Source organism: Artemia sp. Qi Xiang Cuo, chromosome 12, assembly GCF_049724085.1.
Source record: "Artemia sp. Qi Xiang Cuo chromosome 12, ASM4972408v1, whole genome shotgun sequence".
In the NCBI taxonomy this organism is placed as follows: Eukaryota; Metazoa; Arthropoda; class Branchiopoda; order Anostraca; family Artemiidae; genus Artemia; species Artemia sp. Qi Xiang Cuo.
Genome location: NC_142805.1, coordinates 56,980,894 through 57,000,178, shown reverse-complemented (window position 1 = coordinate 57,000,178; position 19,285 = coordinate 56,980,894). Strand labels below are relative to the sequence as shown.

Genomic DNA, 19,285 nt, shown 5'->3' with positions numbered 1-19,285 from the left:
GCTATTTGCATTTATATTGAAGATTGGTGAATGATTATCTCCAATGAAGTCAGATAAGACTACTTCCTCTTCAGTGTAACCCAAAATACCTTTCATTGGTCCTTCCACTACTTCCTTAATTGCTTCCTTAATTTCTTCTTAACTGGCTGTTTTGGCCAGTAGACACGTCAGATCTACAAAAGAAAGAAAGGAGTCAAAAGTCAAAGTAAGAAAGGATCAAAGTAAGAAAAGTAAGAGTCAAAGTAAGAAAGGATGCTAGAAAATCAGTAGGAAAAACAGTCGGATAAATGAAAAAGAAGCTAAAAACATTAGTGTGTCAAAAACATAAAATTACTCAAAAGTGATACTACAATGTTTAAAATAGCGATTATAAAGCTGACTACGGATATATGGTCATTAATTTTACGGGTTTGCAAACTTAAGAATTCTCTACTATATAATCAATCAAGGGAGAATATCAAACCGATCAACCACGAGAATATTCATCAAAATGTATTGTCACTTGAAACAGAAACTTAGTTTTCGAGGAATAAGTTTAGGAAAATATATTTAATGGAAAGGACTTTCTCACGAGAAAATTCCCTGGTGAAAAACGGCTTTCAAGAAAATAGTGGGAATTCCGAATAAGAAAAGCAGAAATCTAACAAAAAAATAGCGGGAATCCCATTTTCAATGACGATCCCTACACCACAAAAGAAGGGAATACCCCGAAAACACCCCAATAGGTAGCTGCCAATTTGACCGCAAATATTTTAAATACCACAAACGGTAACTGTCTGTGCGTTTTTAGTGATGAGGGATAACTAGTAAATTTCCTCAGATGACCCAAACACCTCTGGAGGCTCAGGAGGATCAAAGCTCTAGGGCATGTTAAACGAGCTAAGTTCAGAAACGAGTGGCTCATGTGCATACAAGACAATATGAATCAAATCAATCTATTATCTGAATGAAATCAAGCTGGCATGTGAATACAAATCAGACTCCACTCCAGCGCATGTTTAATGCTGGTATTTAAAAATCTGGAGCGGCAAAATCCAACGTTAAGAAAAAGCTTACTTTGGATAAGTATAAAGTAAACCCTCTACAGCAGCTGCAGCTGACATCTATTTTCAAAGCGTAGCTGAATAGCTCAGTAGCAAAAATATATCCAAACGAATTATTTCTGTGCAAAGTACAACGTTTCCAAAATTTGTTGTGCTTAATTTTTACTTACTCTGAACTAAGTTATAAGTAAAATCTTTAAGTTATGCTGTGTCAAAGGAGGGAGGGAGTTAGGGGTTTGAATTCCTCTCCCTGAGATTTTTGTCTGACTAGTAAAAACGTAAAAAAAAATGTATACAATAACAATTTTAATGTTTTTTTTTAAGTTCGGTTCGGTCATTACAGAAAACTGGAGCGGAAAAAACAAAATGTTATGAAAAAGCTTACTTTTGAAATATATAAGTACACTATCTACAAGTGTAGCTACCATCTATTTTCAAAGCGTTACTGAATAATTATGTAACAAAGAAATACCCAAACAAATTATATCTGCACAAAGTTTGAAATTTCAAAATTTTGGAGTTTAAATATTTACTCAGTCTAAAAAAAGTTATAAGTAAAATCTTTAAATCACACCCCTTCAAAATAAATAGCTCACACCTCACATATGTTTGCTCTGACAACAGCATATCCCACATTTAGCTAAAATAAGATCTTTTTCAGCAAAAATTTATTTAATCTAGTCTACAAATGAAACAACTAATGATTTTTTTTTCTTCTATCATCTGCAATTTCAATATCATACAGCAATACACAGAAGGTCCATTGGGCTAGGCAATTGAATTTTGGCTTCACAAGTATAAAACCATTCGTTTTAATCTTCCCATTCTAAGTTCAAAACTAATATCAAAAGCATCATCAATATAAGAAGATTCAATATCTACAAATCATTTTTCGAGCCTCAGCATCGGCAGACAGTCTCAAAGATAAAGGGTGCTTTAGCAAAATCTCCCAGGGGACTAGACAGCATCCAGAGTATTAAGAATATATGTTTTGACTATATAATTTGATCACAGACAAAGAGATTTTACATCTTATGTATCGGCAACGTTTTCAATCAGTGTTCAGCGCCACAGGCAAATCTCAAAGCAGCCATATTGTTCAAATAATATTTCCTTTGAGCTAGTTTTAAGAGTTTTCAAAACAGGCATGCTATAACAATTTTGAGAACCGCCCTTTCCTGAAATTTAAGAAGAAAATTCTGCTTTGCTTCATCAAAACACTAAATTTACTTTCTAATGATGTGTTTTTCATTTAAATTGAATATGTCTAACAAAAAAAAATAGAAATTTAATGATTTTTCTAACATTTTTGGTGTGAGTACCGGATATAAGTTTCCTGTTGTTTACTTGGATTTCCAATCCAAGCTCTACAAGATATGGTTGCAATTTCTTCAATTATTTCAGATAATTAATAAATTATTAAACCTTTTTGTGTATCAGACCATAAATAGCACACACAAACTGTTTGCGAGTGGGGAAAGAAGCAACAATGACGCATAACAAAGACCCTTCCCCTCCGATATCCCACATTTCTAGAGCGTTCATTTTTCATTCATCAAATAACATTTGCTTTTACCCATTTACCCACGAGTCACACACACACACATAAAATTCATTTTACGTGACTGACCGAGGACAATATAATAATGGTTACAGAGCATATGGTAACAGGTGTGTTAAAACTCTTTTGCTTTGATACGTAATTTCTGGCCCTAGGAAAATTTACAATTTAAAACGAATTTGACAATGCCAAAACAAACCGTCATAACTCATGAAAATGTGCATTTTAAAAGAAATTACAATTGACTATAACCATTACTTGATATTCATTAAAAAAAAACTTTTTCCTCAAAATAAGTTTTCAAAGAAAAGTAAAGAACTCCATTAAACCAAAAATGAGCAAAAATAAAATCAAATAATCTACCAAGCATGAAACTACCACAAATCAGCATCAATAAATAAATGAAACCAAAAACGAACATAAAGTACAATACAGAACCGAGAAAAACTCAAACCTAGAAGAAATGAGCATTAGTAGGGCTATTGTACCCCTTTACTCATTCTCTCATATTTTTTTTCCAAGAAACAATAAGCTGTTTATCGTTAGTTCGAGTTCTTTTTTGAAAATATTTAATTTTTAATTAAAAATATTTTTTAAATGAAACGCTGATATGTTAGCCCATCTATGAGTTATCCATAGGAGGAGGGTTGGGGGGGTTAGGTATGGATTATATGTCAATAATATGATAACTAATCTTTTTTTTTAATTTAAAACAGATACTGAATCCTCGCACGGTGGTAGCCCGAGGGAGGGGGGCGTTGGGAGTTATAAAATTTAAATTATAACCAGTTGAACTTTTTTTTTTTGAAAGCAGTGATGGCAAAAAGTGAATTTTTTTTTTTAAATTTAAAGTAGAGATGGTATCCTATCAAAGTGGTATCCGGAGGGGTTAGGGAGGTATTATATTTAAATGATAATATCTCGAATTTTTGTATTGAAAGCAGGGATACCAAAAAGTTTTTTCTTTTTACATTTAAAGCAGAGATGGTATCCTATCAAGGTAGTATCCAGAGGGGGGGCGCAGGGAGTTATCATATTTAAATAATAAAACCATTAATTTTTTTTATTGAAAGCAGGGATGCAAAACAGTTTTTTTTTAATTTAAAGTAAATACGGTGTCATATCAATTAAGTATCCAGAGAGAAGGGGGGGCGGTTGGGAAGTATTATATTTAAATAATAATGATAAAAATGTTTAAATTATGAAATATTCAAATGATAAACAACATTTATCGCGCTGAAGCCTTATACCCATACGCAAGTGCATAAGTACAATTTTAGCTTTGCGGAAGGAACCTACCCAACTAATGCTGCCTCAGCTGCTACACCAACAAAACTATTCCTTTCATAACTGGTCATACCGTGAATTCTCCTCTGAAAAAAAACTATCTTAACCATATCTTCTCCAACAATGAATACTTCCATTTTTATAACCCTTATAACTTCTACCACACGAAAGCTCTTACAGCAGCTTGTCAAACCGTTACTGACCCTAGCGCGACGACTGACGCCACTGCTACTAAACCTAACACTTCTAATCCAAAAACCACACCAAATATTTCTGCCAAGACCGCTCTCAGGTGTTGATACAGAGGTTAGTTTTGGGGCGTGTCCTCTACCCTATAAGTGATAATTTTTACCAAACACAAGGGGGAGGTGAATAAAGACCAGCAAGAGTTGGTACATTAAAAGGCATTAATTCTGTATATATTTCTGAATGTTCTAATACCAAATACTCAAGACTGATGCCAGGGAAGGGAGTATCAGGGTTTGAGCCCCCCTGTAAATTTCTGTCTGGCTAGTCAAAACAAAAGTTAAATGCATATAAAAAAATTTTTTATTCGTTTTGTAAGGTTTATTATACTGTCGCTAAGCCAAAAAATATGCCCACCCTCCCACCCCCCCAACGAAAAAACCCAGACACAATATCTTACCTAATACTGCTCAAAAAATGATGATAAAATGTTCAATAAAGTGCTTAAATAATTTTAATTTGCGACGGAAATGCAATAACTAGGTCAGAATGAAATTTTGGTTATGGAGGTAAGTTTGGATCTTGGCTATCTGAATATTTTGTTAATATATACCTTTATCCACAATATTCTTCTCCTTCCAATTGCAAAAGAAATCTTGTTGAATTTAAAGTTATTTACTTGATTGGTCACATCTCCCCATATATACGACTTAACACCTTAAATTAGGTATGTACCACACTGCCTAATTAAAAGACAGACAATTTGGTATTGGAAGAAAAAAAACCTAATTTAAGGTATTACGTCAGAAATAGCGGTCGACGTTAATTATTGATTAGCGTTGCATTAATGTACGTTCTATACAGCTCATATAGCCAAAAGAACGTTCTACGGAGTGGGTTTTTTGCTCTTCCCCGGTGACAGACGCCTTCCCATTGCCAGTGGAGGAGAATTTTGGGACGTCTCTGATCTGGCATACGGAGGATATGTGCAAGGTTTCGTCCCCTCTCAACGGAGGCTATGTCTGGTTGGCATGTGCGAGCACAAATCTCGTCTTTGCTCAAATTGTCTCTCCAGCTGATCCTTAGAATCTAGCGAAGACAGTTACTTCTCAAAGGCTTCAACAATTTTCTGCTGTTCCGCGGTCAGCCTTCAGTATTCCATTAGTAGCTCAGAACCGACAAAACAGTGCTCTGGAACAGTCAGAGTTTCAGCTTTTGCGGGTATACTGCTGATTAAAAAACCGGTAGGAGTATCTGAAATACTACGTAGGGTAAGGCTATTCTGGTGAATAATTATTTTTCAGACTCGCCAACGGAAGCTACTGAACGGCCTAAGTATTTGAAGTCTGTCAACTGTTCGATGTCTTTATATCTAAGTTAGATTCCCATGTTAACTGCTAATTGATATAGCTGTAGTTTTTGGAGCGTTGATGTGTAATCCGAACTTTTCAGCTTTTTTAGCGAGTTTATTCAGAATTCCTGAAACTTTTGCTTTTCGGCTTTTATGAGACAAACATCATCGGCAAAATTGACGTCTTGGAGAAGCTTTCTTGCAATTCAGATTTTTATCCATTTATCTGTCTCAATATGTAGTCTACAACAAGGACGAAGAGGAAAGGTGACAGGACATAGCCTTGTTTGACACCAGTCATCCCATTGAAGTAGCGCGTGCTGCCATAAGGGCTTTTAATCCTTCTGAAGTTGCTTCATTCTATTGAATCTCCTTTCTTGAAGAATTTCACAATAGTTCCTGCACTCAATTCTTTTGAGAACTTTTCGCTCCCTAATAGCAATGGAGACTTAAAAGTAATATACGAAGTTTTAATTACAATGAATACATCAAAAGAATCGCATTTTTATAGAATTAAAAATATAGAATTAAAAACTTAGAACTCAATTAGTTGAAAGTTGCCTAACAGACATTTCTCCAAAGATTTGAAGAGGCAAAATACCCCCCAAAAAAACACAAATGGTCCAAAGAAGCATAGCGTGAAATTTGGCATATCAGAGAGCTCTTTTCCATAGGTTTGGGTTCTTATCAACAAAATATAAATTCTATATTTTCTCGGAAATTATCACGGATGCGAGTTTTTTTTTTCATTGCTGACAGTACCGAAACAATGGTTCTAGATTATTATGAAAGAGAGAACTCATTGAATCAAAAATTGTGATTTCTTGTGCTTTTTTTCAGAAGCAGCAACGATACTGCCACAGCAAAGGGATGTAACTTGCCCTTTTCTGATGCAATAACTATTGATCAAAGAGGAATAAAAAGCAAGCAACTAAAAATCTGTGAAAACCAATGGATTCAAAATTATCGATAAATAGAGTATTCATCATCCTAGTTACAAAGCAAGCAATACCTTGTGGCGGCACACTCAGTTCTTAAGATGCAGGAAGTTCGTTAAATAGCTAATACAGGCAATTATTTTAAATATTAAATAAACAAGGTAGATTCATTTTCCACAAGATAAAAAATTAAGTGAAGTAATGCGTATTTGTGGATTAGCTGTTTTGGAGGAGGGCAAGTAGAACTTTGTGTGGTTGAGAGAGAGAGCGTACCAAGGGTCTCAGGAATCATTTTTTGAATCCTAAGCTTTCCAGTTCTCATTGAACTTTCAAATAAGGAGAGGAGCTGGGGGGGGGGGGAGATGTAGAAACTCATATAATCTCCCTCAATTCTCAAGAATAATTTTGGGCAATGAGTACCATATGGAAGTCACAGTGTGATTGCTACGTGTTTGCATGTGATTGCATTGTTTTGTGCATCAATAAATAGTTTTGTATTTTTATGACGCAAAAGGGGAAGAGATAATGGGGTTTACCATGAACAATATCAGGAATTTTTCCTAATATTGGGTGAAACAATACCAGCAGCTTTGTTTCTGCAAAATTTAAATGAAAATAATGTAATTAAAAGAGATCATATAGAGTTCATATTCAAGAGCCATTGATTAAAAAATCTTAATAATAGACTGCAGATAGCAACCCTTGGTAAAAACTAAAGATTTGAATACAATCTAATTACAGATTTTATTAAACATTATGATATATTAACAGATCTGTTATTTATGGTCATTGTAAAATATTTCAAAGCTTTTATTTTGAAGTTTCCAGTCAATAGCTAAGATGTATCATGTAAATACCTAAAACCAAGATATAAAAAAAGGACATATAATATATAAAAAGTAAATAAGAGAGACCAAAAGAATGTGCACAATCATCGTTTATATTTAAGAGCCTTGAATTAAACAATTTATAAAAACAGACTAAAAACCGATACCTACAGATACTAAAAACTGAAGATATGATTACAATCTAAATACAAATTTTATTACAAATTATAATTTAATAAAAGATACATTATTGATGACGATTGCAGATATTCCATAGCTTTTATTTTGAAGCTCCCAATCAATAGCTAGAGTGTATCATGTCAATACCTACAGCCAAAATTAGTAAACTAAAAAAACGACAATTCTAGAAAAAATGGAGCGATTAAAAATTTAATCAAAATGAAGATTATCCTACAAAATATGAAACTTAAAGCTAAAATACAAAATATAATCCAAATTTTTAGATGGCCGTTGATTTTATCACAGTTTCTTCTTTATAAGCTCATTATTATCGAATAAAAATAATTGAATAGAATGATAAGACTTTCAAAGCTCATAATTGGTAATATTTGAAGCATAATATTGAGTAGCATAGAAAATCATGTCCAACTTCAAACGATGTGAAGCTACTCTGAATAAGCAAGGACCCATCATCCCTTCAACACCTTTTCAAACTATTGTGCTGCTCGTTCTTCAATGATAACTAGGCAGATATGTGTCTGAGTTCAGCAAAACTAAACAATTTCTTGTAACTTCAGTCCCTTTTTAGGCTTTAGCATTAATTTTAGGTCGATACCTATTCCAAGTGGTTAGGCTGCCATTCGAATATTTGTCATTCCAAATATATTTGATTCACAGCAATTTGAAGACTTGAATTTTATTAGGTGGGGAGGTAGGGGCATAGAGGGCTTTCAGTGATTTCTAAGGTCCGAGTGTAATAAGAGGCAACGCTATAGTTTTGCCTATAGTAAAGACTTTAAGGCTTCAATGTTTTTTTTTTTTTTTTTTTTTTTAGAGCCACCATATGGAAGGGATGGTTGTATAGGCTTCGGAGGGGGCCCACTCGATTAGAAATTGAATTTGCTAGAACCTTTTTTAAGAGTCAAAAGTACAACAGGCCCTCAGCCTCCCACGTCCTCTTTTCCCCGATGCCTCCGATCAAAATTTTGAGATCACAATTTTGTTCAAAATAGTCAAAACATCAAATAACAAAATTTCCGGGGTTGACACGACCTTGCCAAGGCCAAGTGTTGAAGGTTGTGCTCCGGGGGCATATACGGTTAATATAGTAGAGGTGGTCATATAAACTTTGAATGAGGCTAATTGATTGGAAATTGAAAGTTCAGTTCTATTTTTAAAAGTTAATAAGTGATCGGAGGGGATCTCCCCCCCCCTTCCACACACGCCTTCTGTTTTGCAAAAATGCATCCAATAAAACATTAGATAACCATGTTTTAAAAAACAGTCCAAAGATCGCAAAAAAACGCCTTTGGGGTTGACAAAAACCCCCAGTGCACGAGGTGAATGGTTATGTTATATCCCGGGGACATATAAGGTTCTTATGAAAGGGTGATCGTCCAAACTTTAGAGGAGGCTCATTTGATTGGAAACTAAAAGTTTGAGTTCCTTTTTTAAGAGTAAAAAATGATCTGAGGGACATTAGCCCTCCCCCCGCCCCCCAAAAAAACATCTTCCTAAAAACCAACGGATCGGAATTTTGAGATGGCCCTTTTTTTATAAATGTTATTACTTTTATAGCTTTGTATGAATTTTTTTACTTCTATAACTTTAATAAATCAAATAATATTAACATTTTGATTAATAAACATCCGCATATGTATATTAAACTGACAATACACATTCATTTGTATTTTTTTCAGTAAAGTGCAAATTGTGTTCTTATCTTGGGAAGGCATAGAGGTTTTGAGCCCAACTCATGTTAATTTCTGCTCGTTTTGAGTTTGACTCGTTTATTTATCAATGCTGATTTGTGGTATTTTCACGCTTGGTAGATTATTTGATTTTATTTTTGCTCATTTTTGGTTTAATGGAGTTCTTTACTTTTCTTTGAAAACCTTATTTTGTGGAAAAAGTTTTTTTAGTTAATTTCTGTTCGTTTTATATTGACATAGTCTTTTAAGGGAAAAAGAAAGAAATGCTTTAAATCTTTTCGTTTTTTTGAAGACTTTAAAGATTGGTCTGCTATTTGTATGCTGGAGAAAAATTTTCAGCAATTTTTAATAACATACACTTTTAAAATTATTGACACAAACATTAATGTTTAATTTCGTTTCATACCTCATCTAGTTGATCTGAAATAGAAAACGTGATACCATTCGCAAAAAAATCTGTTTACTTTCTTTGATAGCTTGGATACAATTGCGATATTTTGATTTGGTTAAATTTTAAGAGCAGAAGTAGCCCCGAAAGTTTGAACATAATACCCTCAGTCGTTCTTAGGATACTGCTGAGTTGCCTTATTGGGAATTAGCATTTACACATTGCATTTTGATTTAATCTTAAGACAACAATTAGTTTTCAAACATAATGGGCAAATGGAGGGTGGGGGTGAGAGGTGAATTAGTTGACCTCCAAGCACTTTCGACTATTAAAAGTGCATCAGCCCTTTCTATTTTCAATTATATGAGGTCTTTTCAAAGTTCCTACGACAACTCCTTCGATACGAAGTGCCCTGGTCTAAACAACAACAACCAAATAATGCATGGTACCCACATCGATCTTTACTATGAAAATATCAAGCCTTCCAATCACTTTCGACTATTAAAAAGGCCTTAAAACCCTTTCGATTTCCAATCGAATGAGCCCTTTTTGAGTTTCTACGACAACGCTTTCTATAAACACCTTATATGCCCCCAGGGCATAAATGTCAACCCTTACTCCAAGGGGCTGTGAGGGGGGTTGTCATCCTCAAAGACCTAATTTCCAGAACTTTCAACTACGTTAAACAAAAAATATCTCAAATTTTTTATTGGATGTATTTGGGGAAATGGTGGGCGTCAGAGGGGCGTTAGTTGCTATCCAATCACTTTCAATTATTAAAAAAGGCACTAGCACTTTCAATTTCCAATCAAATGAGCCCTTTTGAAGTTTCTACGTCAACGCTTTTAATATAAACCTTTGTGCCCCCAGGGCATTACTTACAACCCTTGCCTTGGGGGCTGGGGGAGGGGGAGCGTTGTCATCCTCAAAGATCTAATTTCCAGAACTTTTTACTACGTTGAATAAAATGGCTATCTAAAAATTTTGATTGGATGTGTTTTGGGGAATGGTGGGCGTGAGAGGGGGGTTAGTTATCTTCTAATCATTTTCGAATATTAAAGACGACACTAGTCCTCTTACTTTCCAGCCCAATCAGCTCTTTTTGAAGTTTCTATGACAACGCTATCTATGAAGACCTTATATTCCCGCAAGCCATAGCTTACAACCTTCGAACTGGGGACTCTCGGGGGATTGTCATCCTCAAATACATAATTTCCAGAACTTTCAAGTACGTTGAACATAGCTATCTCTAAGCTTTGATTGAATGTGTTTGGGGAAATAGTGGGCGCGAGAGGGGGGTTAATTACTCTCTACTCACTTTCGACTATTAAAAAGGGCACTAGCCCTTTCAATTTCCAATCAAATGAGCCCTTTTTGAAATTTCTACAACAGCTTTCTATATAAACATTATATGCCCCCAGGGCATGACTTACAACCCTTGTACTAAGGGCTCTGAGGGGGTTATCATGCTAAAAGACCTAATTTCCATAACTTTCAACTATGTTGAACAAAATGGATATCTCGAAATTTTGATTGGATGTGTTTGGGGAAATGGTGGGCGTGAGGGGGGAGGGTTAGTTACCCTTCAATCACTTTCGACTATTAAAAAGGGCACTAGTCTCTTCAATTTCCAATTGAATGAGCCCTTTTTGAAGTTTCTGCAACATTGCTTTCTATAAAAAAAAAAACCTTATATGCCCCCAGGACACAACTTACAACCCTTTCCCTGAGGGCTGTGGGAGGGAGGGATTTTCATCCTTAAAGAACTAATTTCCAAAACTTTCAACTACGTTGAATATAATATAGAACTTTCAACTGCGTTGAAAAAAATGGTTATCTCAAAATTTTGATTGGATGTGTTTGGGGAAAAGGTGGGCGTGAAACGGGGATTAGTTGCCCTCAAAATCAATTTCGACTATTAGAAAAGGGCACTAGCCCTTTCAATTTCCAATCGAATGAGCCCTTTTTATAGTTTCTACGACAAAGATTTCAATAAAAACCTTATATAACCCAGGTTATAACTTATAACCTTTACCCTGAAAACTGTGGGGGGGAGTGATCTTCTCAAAGGTATAATTTCTACAACTTTCAACTGCGTGGAACAAAATGGCTATCTCAAAATTTTGATTGGATGTGCTTGGGGAAATGGTGGGCGTGGAAAGAGTGTCCTTCCAATCACTTTCGACTATTAAAAAGGGCACTAGCCATTTCAATTTCTAATCGAATGAGCCCTTTTTGAAGTTTCTACGACAACGCTTTCTATAAAAAAACTTATATGCCCACAGGGCGTAACTTACAACCCTTGCCCTGAGGGCTTTGGGGGGTTGTCATCCACAAAGACCTAATTTCCAGAACTTTCAACTCCGTTGAACAAAACGGCTATCTCAAAATTTTGGATGGATGTGTTTCGGGAAAAGGTGGTTGTGAGAGGGGGGTTAGTTGCCCTGCAATCCCTTTCACCAATTAAAATAGGCACTAGCCATCTCAACTTCTGATCAAATAAGCCTTTTTTGATGTTTTTGCATCAGAACTTTCTTTACAAATCCTATATACCCCCACGGCATAACTTATAACCCTTGCCCTGAGGACTGTGGAGGAGTGTCCTCCTCAAAAACATAATTTCTATCTGGAAATCAACTACGCTGAACAAAATGGATATCTCTAAATTTTGATTGGATGTGTTGCAGGAAATGGTGGGCGTGGAAGGGGTGTTAGTTGCCTTCCAATCACTTTTGACTATTAAAAAGGGCACAAGCCACTCCAATTTCCAATTGAAGAGCCCTTTTCGAAGTTTCTGCGACTTCTTCGATACAAAGTGCCCTGGTCTAAAGGAAAACAAATAATAAATAATATATTGTGCCAACATGGTTCTTATATGCCCCCAGGGCATAACTTAAAACCCTTGTCCTGAGGGCTGTGGGGGAGTGTCCTCCTCAAAAACATAATTTCTATGGGGAAATCAACTACGCTGAACAAAATGGCTATCTTAAAATTTTGATTGGATGTGTTTCGGGTAATGGTGGGCGTGGAAGGGGTGTTAGTTGCCTTCCAATGATTTTCGACTATTAAAAAGGGCACAAGCCACTCCAATTTCCAATCACATGAGCCCTTTTCGAAGTTTCTACGACAACTCCTTTGATACGAAGTGCACTGGTCTAAAAAAAAAAAAAAAAATAATACATTTTGCCAACATCGTTCTTTACTTAGGCAGCGCTATTGCTCTGCCTACGATAATGTCTTTGTTTTGATACTTTGTTACTTTGATATTAACATTTTGATACCAATTTTGGTGCTTTGATGTTGAAAAAATATGAAATGTGGAATGTTGAAAACTTAAAATTTTGGCAAGCAACAAAAAAAAGAAATCTTTTCTTTTTTCGAAAAACTTTTTTAAAAGATAGGTAAAGGCCGTAATAAACTTAAGATCAGCAGAAATAAATTATTATAGTAATTCCCACTCAAAACAAACAGAAATTACCATTAAACAATAAAGGAAAGCCTAAGCGAACAGAAATAGAATAAACAAATAAACAATCATAGCAAACAAATATACAACAAATATTGATATAAATGAATCTTAAAATTAGCAAAACTTAAATTGAAAGTGCAAATCAAGCTAAAAACGAACAAAAATCAATGCTAACAAGAGATTGGCTATTGCCCCCTTCCCTAACTGTTATAGACTAAAACCTACTGGGTAACTGGGGCTATACTGAAAACTACCATGTCTTCAATAGTCTTGTAAAAAACTAATAAATATAAACTGAATATTTGATAAATAATTATATTAATTTCTGAAAACTCACCAGTTCAAAATTTTATTTCAGTGCAATTATTATTTTTATTTTCAATGTTGTAATAAGTAGAAATAAAAATATTTGTATAATATTTAATAATAAAAAAATTTAAATTATTAAATATTCAAATAAAAAATTATAGTATAATAAAAAATTTAATTCGTTTTCCAATAAAATTTGTTTCCTAATGAGTCTAGGCAGTAGCCAAACTCTTGTTTCTATTGAAAACTATTTCTGTCTTGATGAGTCATATAAAGAATTAGTTATATTAAATATTTGATATTAATTGCTGAAACTCATCAGTTCAAAATTTAATTTTACTTTTATTTTATTTTTAATTTCAATGTTGTAATAAGTACAAAAGGAGATATTTCTAAGAGAATTAGTAATCAGCAAAGCGCCAATGACACATTAGGCTTTTAGACTTTGACAGTTCGGGAAGGGGCAGTAGCCAAACTCTGGTTCGTAGTAATGTTAGTTCGTTTTGAGCTTGATTTGGAGTTTCACATTAGATTTCACTCTTTTTTAGATTTATTTATTCATTTATGTTCGTACATGTTGTATGTTTGTTTGCTACGATTGTTTATTTCATTCCTGTTTGTTTTGGCTTTCATTTATTCTTTAATAGTAATTTCTGGTCGTTTTTAGCTTGAATTATTCTAAAGGAATTTCTTTATGCTAATCTAAGTATAAGTTTAATATGGTTTTATTATAAGTTTAATAAGTATAAGTTTTATATATAGTATAAGTTTTATATAATAAGCTAAATATAAGTTTAATATGGCCTTTACTTTTCTGTGGAAGGCTTTACTTTTCTGAAGAGCCAAAAATAGATAATTGACTGAACCTGAAGTTGTAGGTGAAGACAGTTATAAACCAGTAACACAAACAAAAAAGACAAAAACTACTTACGTACTAGTCTTTCCTTGACACTGCATTTGTTAGGTATTGAAAGAATCAATGGCTGCTTGAACTTTTTTAGTAGTTTTCTATTAAGGACGTTCTTGATGCTGGAATACAGAACGAGTAACTAGACGTAACTAAAAACATTCTAAGCTGAGCCAGCCTTTACTCGGGAAAGCCCTTTCAACCAAAAAACAGACACTTTTATGATTTTCATAAATTTTGATCTTTTAGCCTATTTATCTACTTTTTTATTATATTAATGAAGTAAACTATAACTTGATTATTATCTACAATTCTTGCAGTGTTATATATTATCACAGGGATTACTCTTACAGGGATAAGAATATTATTGGAAATAATAGTAAACTTCCTCAAGATTGGCACCTCATCTCATAGCGGTAAAAATCATCTGTAAAAAATACACCATAGCCCTACCGGAAGTAGACTTCAACTGAGATCATATTCTGGTAATGAGCGGGCAAACTAAACTCCAACTCAAGACTTTTTTTGCAAAGGATAAGAAGATTCCAAAGATCAGAATTGAGAAACTTAAAGAACTACCCACACGCAGATCTTTCACACACGAAAGAAATCCTTGGTTCCGAACTTGAGTCAGCCCCCTCGTCAGTAACTACTGACGTCTTGGATAGAATTGTCTAGAGGTTTAACAACAAACTTCTGGATTCAGACAAGGACATTCTTGGTCACAAATTCAAAGCTGTAACAGTTCAGTGTAGAAATTTTCAAATATTAATAGACTCCATGCAGGCCTTTGATCTTGTATGATAATGGGGTATGACAAGTCCACATATTAAAAAACATGTACGATGACTACTTCAGCTATGTTCCAACCCACGAAAGAGAGAGAGAAATGTGCAACAAATTCGGGTGTGCTGCATACTGTCTCTTCAACTATTTAGTCTGTTTTTGCACGCCAGCCTAACCCTACTATAAAACAAAGTAGGATTTAATATTAGCGGAGTCACCCTAGACACCCAAGCTTATGTTGAGGTTCTTGAAAAGGAAACTGAAACTATACCAAGTTTACATGCCCATGCTTTATAACATGCAATAATTCCGAAAAGGCACAAGTCATAAACACAACAAGAAACCCTAACCCATCCCCCGTTCATGTCATAGTAAGTGGCGACGTTGCTGAGTCTGTAACTCATTTCCAAACTCGCTGCCAAGTTAAATTCTGACAACAGTTACTCTACCGACATAAAAAGAAGACATGTTCTAGAAAGTAAAACCTCCAGGAGGGTGCCCTCCCCCATTAAGAATAAACATTATCAATACACTGGAAGCTAAGACTCTACCATCCCTTAATCGGTCCAGTTTTCTGTATGCTTGCAAGACGTCGACTCTGAAACTAGTAAAACGAAAAAGACTGACATTCAAAACGAAATATCTTGGTCGTATATAATAAACCATGATGAACCATGGCCGTTATAATAAACCATGATAGATTCTCTAACCAAGAACTTCAAGAACAGCGATAGAGGGCAGCAACAATACTCTAGAAAAATACAACTACAACAAATTAGGCATCGTGGCCATGTTCATCAGACGGAGAAGTCACAACTACCAAAATTGTTTTCGAAGATTGAGTTTCGACCAAGGAAGACGACATCATACAACTTTTAAAGAAAGCGGGTGACTGCACATCTTACAAATGGCTGGTACATTAACATGTAAATAAGATGGCACCAATGCGACTCATGACAACGTATGGGATATAAGTAAGAAATAGTAAAATAGGGATAGGTTTTATATCCATAAAAATTGCCTCCTCCTGCCCAATAAATTCTACTTGCCTCCTTCTATGACTGGCCCTGCAAAAACAGTCAACACACTTACAGTTAGTATAAAAACATCAATGAAAGGAATTTGAGAATGCACTAGATTAAATCCTTTTAGCTGTGGGTTATTGCAATCATTACTTCTCAATTTCAGACATGTCAACAATGTGATTGTCGTTTCTACTTATAATGGTCCAGTGATTATTTATGGAAGAATTCTTACTGATAATTAAAAATACATAACATCTCTGTATACCACGACAAACCGAACTATTACTACACGAATCATTAGGCCACCAGTATTTTCATAACAAAAGGCTGTGTTGTCCTGCCGTTTTGGCTGTATATTAGGATTTAAAGAAAATACACCGGTATTCTATGTCTCTAGGAACATGGCGACAAGGCCAGAGAACAATACGCCAAGGCAGTTTCGGGGCCCTTGTTAAGAGTCAAAAGTGATGAAAGAAAAACCAGCCCCCAATGTCCTTCTTCGCCAAATGCATCAGTTCCAAATCTTTAGCAGGCCATTTTGTTCAAAATAGTTCACAGCTCAAATGACTACGCCCTCAGGGTTGACACACCAACCTTCAGTCTCCGGCCAATGGCCACAAGTTAAGTGATAAGGTATACCTACATAAGCTATATTAAGATAATTGCCTTCAAACCTCTAAGCTTAATAACAAATCGAGTTTATAAGTCAAATAAATTAGAAATTGAACAAAAAAAAGTTTGGTTCCAGAAAACAATTACAACTTTAAAGTGAGAGATGAAATAAAACTTTCGCTGACTAAATCGAACAAAAAACAAAACTAATCTTAAAATTTTCAAGTTTTTTCTAATTTTAATCAAAAAATCAATATTACTGCTCAGACACCATCAATATTTTTGTAGCTTACAGAATAACCTTAGTGATTCTGAACTGAAAACTAAAATAAAGTAAAAAATTGAATTTCGTTTCTACAGAAATAAAGCCAAAAAGATACGCATTTTAAAAGTTGAGCCAAAAAAAGTATGCTTCCAGGAGACAATTATATTTTTGAAGTGAAATATGAAATAAAGCATTCGTTGAATAAATTGAAAAAAAATAAAACTGATTTTAAAATTTTCAGGTATTTTTCTAGATGGAATTAAAAAATCAGTATTATTGCTCAGACACCATAAATATTTTTCAGTTTGGATAATAACATTAGCGATTGTTTACTGATATAATTATAGCTAAAATTATAATATGAAATTTAATTTTATTTAAGTTATAAATTACTTTTTTAAATTAATTTCAAATGGCTGATGATGGTTTCCTAGAAAGTAAGGTTTTACTACAAACTTTTAGTCTAATAACAAACAGGAAAAAGCCTACGGCTTTAATATAATAAGATGAACTTTATCATTTCTGTATGTAAAATATCCTTCTATTTTGAAAAATATTTTGTTTTTAATTACACAATGCACAAGAGTGCTGGATTACTAGGTTGCTACCTACCAATGGAACCCTGATTATCACCCTGTCGGAAAAAATTTGGAAACACTTTTAGAAAATATTCTTCCTGATATAATTCTTCGCTTTCACCTTTAATATCTTGATTTGAAATTGATGAGTACCAAGATCTTTTATTTGCTTACAATCGTCTAAATCCACGACTAATCAAAAACACAAGTGACAGATTCCAATACAAATGTTGAACTAATTAAATTATGAAAGGATAGGATGTTTAAGCACGAGAGTTGATGTAGCAAATAAGGTCAACAACACGACAAGAATAACCGTATTCGTTATCATACCATGAAACTAGCTTCTCGAAGTTGGGGCTAAGCTGGATACCAGTTTTTGCAACGAAGATTGATGTATAATGACCGCCACATTCGTATGTTAAGACTACTTAGTCTTTATGGTTACCCAATTCACGTGTTATTTATCCCCACTATCTTCGTTCCCTGAGTTTGTAATTTCTTCGTAACTTGCTGTTTCGGTCAGTCAACACTTAAGATCTACATATAGACATTATGAATGGGTACATGGAAAGCCAATCCGGTGAGCTTTCCGTTAAGTTCAATAAATTACTTTCCCTACGGCTAGAAGAACAGGTGATGCTGGAATAATATTTTGAGCAGCTCCTCTTCCATCTCTCCATTGTTTTACAGACGGTACATCAGCGATTTCCCGGGTACCAGTCATAGCATGAATGTTAGTCATAAGACCTTCAACAATACCAAATTTAGTGTGAATAACTTTAGCAACAGGAGCAAGACAATTAGTGGTGCAAGATGCATTTGAAACAACCTTCATAGAAGGATTGTACTGTTCATGATTGACACCAATTACAAACATTGGGGCATCAGCAGAAGGTGCAGAAATAATGACATGTTTTGCACCTCCTTTAAGATGACTAGAGCACCTTGTCAATAGTTGTAAAAATACCATACGACTCAACAACGTAATCGGCACACAGAGAATCCCATGGAGTGTTTCTTAGCTCACGTTCTTGAAATACACTGATAGCTTGACCGTTTATAACAAGTTTAACATCAATAGCAGCTATTTCCCCTTGAAATTTTCCATGAGTGGAGTCATGTTTTAACAAAAACGCCATATAAGTGAGATTTTTAAATGGGTCATTGATGGCCACTATGTGGCAGAAGTAGCTGCTTTTTTCCAAAGTGGCTCGTAACACAAGACGATCAAATTGTCCAAATCAACTTATACCTACATAAGCGATATTAAGATAATTACTTACAAATCTGTAAGCTTAATCGCGTATCGAGTTCATTTTGTCTAACCAAAAAAAAACAACTAATTTTAAAATTTTCAGGTATTTCTCTAATTAAAAATTAAAATTATTGCTCAGGTTTTGTATCGGACATCCCTTTATATGCTTGCTGTCAAAAAGATAAATTAGGCACTGGCGTAGCACCTTAAATCTTTATAATGTAGTCTGTGCAAAGTACAACGTTTCCAAAATTTGGTGTGCTTAATTTTTACTTACTCTAAACTAAGTTATAAGTAAAATCTTTAAGTTATGCTGTGTCAAAGGAGGGAGGGAGTTAGGGGTTTTAATTCCTCTCCCTGAGATTTTTGTCCGACTAGTAAAAACGTAAAAAAAAAAATGTATACAATAACAATTTTAATGGGTTTTTTAAATTCGTTTCGGTCATTTCGAAAAACTGGAGCGGAAAAAACCAAATGTTATGAAAAAGCTTACTTTGGAAATATATAAGTACACTATCTACAACTGTAGCTGCCATCTATTTTCAAAGCGTTACTGAATAATTATGTAACAAAGAAATACCCAAACAAATTATATCTGTACAA

At 34.4% G+C, this 19,285-nt stretch overlaps 1 long non-coding RNA gene and 1 pseudogene across 1 annotated transcript in view; both read right to left on the bottom strand.

Annotated features, from left to right (window-relative positions):
* Positions 1 to 19,285, bottom strand: part of LOC148946314 (uncharacterized) — a 76,825-nt gene that overhangs the window by 9,063 nt on the left and 48,477 nt on the right. The window contains exon 4 of the long non-coding RNA XR_016142620.1: positions 90 to 173. This is a non-coding gene — a long non-coding RNA (uncharacterized LOC148946314). The remainder of the gene's footprint in view (positions 1 to 89; positions 174 to 19,285) is intronic.
* On the bottom strand, positions 17,688 to 18,686 carry LOC148946315 (glyceraldehyde-3-phosphate dehydrogenase-like; annotated as a pseudogene).